At 43.6% G+C, this 5,059-nt stretch overlaps 1 long non-coding RNA gene across 1 annotated transcript; it reads left to right on the top strand.

Moving 5' to 3' along the window:
• Positions 1-1,292: 1,292 nt before the first annotated feature.
• Positions 1,293-4,835, top strand: LOC126535629 (uncharacterized). Its single transcript, XR_008613430.2, has 3 exons — positions 1,293-1,942; positions 3,617-3,802; positions 4,640-4,835. It is a non-coding gene; the product is annotated as an uncharacterized lncRNA (long non-coding RNA).
• Positions 4,836-5,059: the final 224 nt, after the last annotated feature.

Below are 5,059 nucleotides of genomic sequence, written 5' to 3'. Positions count from 1 at the left end.
CGGCTCTTCCGAACGACGCCCGCACTCTTTTGAAAACGCCGCGAGGGTCGTGCTTCGAATGCCCTATTACTGTTCTTTCTCCCGGTCATTACTGTCATTTCGGGCTTCACAGAGGATTGCTGCATGCATTAAGTGGTTGTGGTCAGTTGCCAGAAACACTGTTGTTGTCGTTTAATATTGACGGCCTACCATTATCGAAAAGTTCCAACGTTCAACTTTGGCCGATACAGTGCCTTATTGCCAACTGCAACAAACAAACTCCATTTCTCGTTGGTGCATTTGTTGGGCCAAGCAAGCCAGAGTCTGCAAATGACTTTCTTCTACCATTTGTAACCGAGTTAAAGGGCTTGCTTGAAGATGGCCTAATCGTTAGTGGTTGCGGTATTACTGTATCAGTGAAGGCAATTATATGTGATGCTCCGGCGCGCTCATTCGTCCTTTCGACTAAAGGCCATTCTGGCTATAGTAGTTGTCCGAAGTGCACATGCGAAGGTTCTTACAGAGGAGGCAGGGTAGTTCTTCTGGAGACAGGTTGTGAAATGCGCACTGATAGCAGCTTTCGTAGACAACAAGATGTGGATCACCACAGGGGTACCTCTGTTCTTGTTGATTTGCCACTTGACACAGTGAGAGACATTCCACTGGACTATATGCATTTAGTGCTGCTTGGTGTAGTAAAGAAACTTTTGATGCTTTGGCTGACTGGGCCACTGTCCATTCGTCTTGGCCCACTTCAGCGCAAGCTCATGAATGAGGCCAGTGAAAATTTGAAGCTGCACATTCCTATAGAATTTTCCAGAAAGACACGTCCTGTTACTGAAGTTGAACGGTGGAAAGCTGCAGAACTGCGCCTGTTTTTGTTTTACACCGGCCCTCTTATACTGAAATCTGTGCTAAGCCCCAAGTTGTATGATAACTTCACAGTTCTGCATTCTTCACTCTCCATTCTCGCCAACAACGAATTGTGTTCTCAACATGCCGGCTATGCTGGAGCTCTACTGAGGCACTTTGTTCACTCCTTCACTACAATCTATGGAGAAGAACACGTTTCATACAATGCCCATTGCCTTATACACCTTGCTGAAGATGTTAAGTTTCATGGTCCTGTTGACACGTTCAGTGCTTTCCCCTTTGTAAATAACATGCGTCATATCAAAAAAGAGCTTCGAAAGCACGAGAAGCCATTACAACAATTACGAAATAGAATGTTGGAAAGGTTACAGCTGCCACATGTGTTTCTTGAAGGCCCAATAGATTTCGAGCTCATTCGAGCACTGGTCCTGAATTTGGTGCAGCTAGATGCGGCACTTTCCTGCTTAGTGGATCTACTGGCAACAATTGTGTAATGCTTGACGGTCACATTATTCTTGTGCAGAAGTTTTGCTATCTGAAAGCATCAAACGAAGTTTGCATTGTTGGACAAGAATTTAATCTCAGAGAAGACTTTTACACATCACCCTTTGAGTCCTCACGAATAGGAATTTTTTTGGTCTCCACTCTGTCAAGGAATAAGGTGTGGCCTCTAAGGAATCCGAAGAAAATGTTGTTGCTGCCTCACGCCAGCCAGTACATAGTTCTTCCAGAGATCCACACCAACTGAATTGCGTAATTCGTGTGCTTGTTTTCATTTTACCAGTGGGTCTGCGTAACACTTGCCTTTCAGTTTTGTAATCAACGCTTCATTTAATTTGATGTTTCTGTTTCCTGTGAAGAAAAAGTGGTCTATGTTCATGCGAAGTTCTGTTTCCAGATGGCTTATGCAATTGTCGATTTTATTGGTCGAAAAGAGGTAGAGGTTGTGCCATCCTCATGGATCTCGGACGACATATGCATGTGGCCTAAAGTACCATTGGACCGACTGACATCTATGATAAGAAAAAACATCCATGTTCCTACTTGCCACCATGGCAAGGATACGAGGTCCAGGTGAAGGGGCTGTTTGGTAAGTGCCACTGTTGCTGCTCATCAACACGTATATATAATTGTTAACGGTTTTGTTTACTGCACATGGACAATGTAAGTGTATATGAATCCTTCCACATGGCCACTTCCTGTATGCAAATACTGTTGTAATTATTGAGTGTTAGCCTGGTCTTCCAAAATTTCCTGGGGTCATACTTCCACCACATGCAATGATAGTTCACACTATGCATGCACAGTAGTTTTTGTTATGGATGGGCAAATATTCCAAGTTTGAATACAGCTGTTAGCAGTTAACGGGTAAATTTTCATTCTATTAAACGAGGAAGTATTTCTACTCTATTTCAGTAGTTCCTCACAGTGGAGCAAAGGCTACGGGACCTGCGAGCGCAGATTTCTGCGCATCGAGATGTAGTGACATAGTTGGGAACCCACTGCATGACTAAGTGCCCTTGACAGGTGGTCTTGTGGGCAGGTGTTTACTTCGAAGCTTCTCTGCAGGTCTTAGCTGTGGTCGATTTTGCTTCGTTATTTAATAAAATATTTATTCAGGCTTAATGATACTGAAAATAGTTCTCTGCTTTCTCAAATGAAAATGTGTAAAGAACAAAAAAGATTAATGGAACATTTCTCAAAGAAGACATTTGCATTAAAAACTACAAACAATTTACTGCTTTGATAGTAGCTAAATTCATACGGGCAGTCGCCACAGCTACAACACCACGGAGGACTTCCTCTTGGGCAGTGCTTTGTCCTTTGCAAAAATAATTTCTGCGGACTCGCTTGTGTAATATCCTTCCTAGCTGCTGTTTGATGCAAAAGGAACCAATAAGTCAGCGTTTAACATGGTTGGAACAGTTAGCAAGGAGAGCGGTAAATGTGCACATATTCTAATTAAGAAAGTGCCTGCTCTTACGAATGTCTGTGTGCCCACCATGTACAAGTAGATTGTACAAGATGGATCATGAGGCAGCGCCACCATTTCATGGGACATGGTCGAGCGCTCCTTATGAACCCTCCGCTTCCGCCATTTCTGCTACCCTCCTCCGTACCATGAAATATCTTGGAAAACTAGCATCTTTTTGGTGTCAGAGTGAATATGGAATTAATTTTCTACCACTGATATCACAACAGCTGATCTCGCTGCTCACTTGCAGTCTTTGTAGATGCTGCCGCAACCTCTTCTGCAGCTCTCGCCACTAGCAGATGACAGGGCGTGGAAGAGCACTTTTAAGATTTGTTCGTCCTGCTGATTGGTCGGAGAAGCCTGTAGCTTTTTCTTTTTCCGAAATTCCTGGTCTTTGTTTCAGCAGCCATTTATTTAGCGTTTTTGGAGAGCTTGTTTGCAACCAGGCTGTAATGTTATTGAGAGGCCATTCATGCAGTTTTTGTAATGAAGACTGGTCATCTTTTGTTTAAAGCTGACCATCTGTTCCTGATAGCAGTCCTTTCTTTACTAGTCAATACATGTGTGCCGCCAAACTGTACCAAAATAAATATTCCTGCTGTAAATATATGCATCTGCGTTTGAATATTGGATGCTTGGTACTTAGTATTCGTATTCGAAAAAGTTCATATTCGTCTACCTCTAGTTTTTGCAAATCTCATAACTTGCTGTAGCACTATGACAATGCCAGTTTAGGTGATGATTTTCAGTACATGAGTAATTTGTTGCTATTGTTTGTTGAACTTCTAGGATCATATGATGAAGCGCGCAGGAAGTTGGACAAGTCGCAGTACACTTCAGACCTCGGGAGCGACTCTGAACCGCCGCAAAAAAGAAGAAGAACCCCAGCTGTTGTGTGGGAACCTTGCCAGTCGTCTGACAGCCAGCACTCTGAAGATTTGCCACCGCCACCAGCGCCAGTGAACTTTCCCCAGGGTGAGTCTACCTGTTGTCATGCCCACTTTGTTAACCAAGTCTGCTTGTGGAACTCTATGCTTTACATGTTGTGTGAATTGTTTAACTGAATGTTGTCTTTACAGCAATTAAGTCTTCACTTGCAGACAGAACATTTCCTTCTTGCTCAGAAGGGAAGGGATATATTATCTTTGCGGTGTTTTGTGAACATCTAAAAGGGATAATTTGCTAGGTTTTTTGTGATACTGCCTTTACAGTAAACATGTGCATGTCATAATTCTTTTTACCAGTTTTTATAGATTTCCTTAAACCAGTGCAAAGCAAAATAGCAAGTATTTGCTTTTGTGTGCCATGTTAGTATATGTATAGAACAGGCTCTCCCTCACATCGTCATTAGATATAGTAGCATATTTATTCTGATATCGGTTACCCTCTGTTATTTAATTCTGCCCCAAAATGAGCTATCAACCTAGTTTTTTACCAGAGAATCTTGACTTATATTCGCGAAGAAAGGTAGTAAAAGTACAAAGCTAACAGAGTTCCTCCGTCACGCCCACCGTAAAGCCAGTTTGGAGCTTATCCAGACTGGCTTTAAGAAACCTGCATATCCAATGCACTCGATGCCACTGAAAATGACGTTTCTGCATATGTAACATTAATTACTTAAACACCTTTCTTTCGAACTGCAGCTTTGTCTGCAGCTCATCCACATATCATAACAGCTCAAAGCTTTCTATTAGTTGGTATTCAGCTGTTGCTCTGAACCTGTAGACACTGCGGCACTGTAATGCTGTTGGCAGAGCTGCTGTCAAGCTTGTATAATTTCATCGTGTCTCTTGACACCCTGTCTTTGAATAGCTGCCTTCCCTGCATCGCCTTGCTCACCTGCATCGGTTGTGTCACCTCTGCCAGTGGCCTCACCCATGCCAGCAGCCTCGCCTCTGCCAGTTACGTCATGTGTGCCAGCTGCCCCACCTTTGCCAGCCATACCGCCAGTGCCAGCCGTAACACCAGTGCCAGTTGCACCACCTTTGCCAGCTGCTTTGCCTGCCCCAGTCACATTACCACCACATGGTAAGCTGAACTACACAGTATTTTTTTAGGGGCTACACTTCTGTGCGATTAAATTTATTTGTGAATCTCAACAGGACAAAAAAAATTAATGTTTGTACAGCATGTAGCTGCGTCTGCTGCGCATGGCCTCCGGTATGGCAATGGCGTGCTCCATAACGCAGTCTACTGTGGCCGCCGTGCCACAACGGGCCTTGTCGCTCCCGC

This window comes from Dermacentor andersoni, chromosome 7 (assembly GCF_023375885.2).
Source record: "Dermacentor andersoni chromosome 7, qqDerAnde1_hic_scaffold, whole genome shotgun sequence".
Taxonomy (NCBI): Eukaryota; Metazoa; Arthropoda; class Arachnida; order Ixodida; family Ixodidae; genus Dermacentor; species Dermacentor andersoni.
Note: the sequence above shows the minus strand (reverse complement) of the source record. Positions and strands in the feature narration are given on the sequence as shown.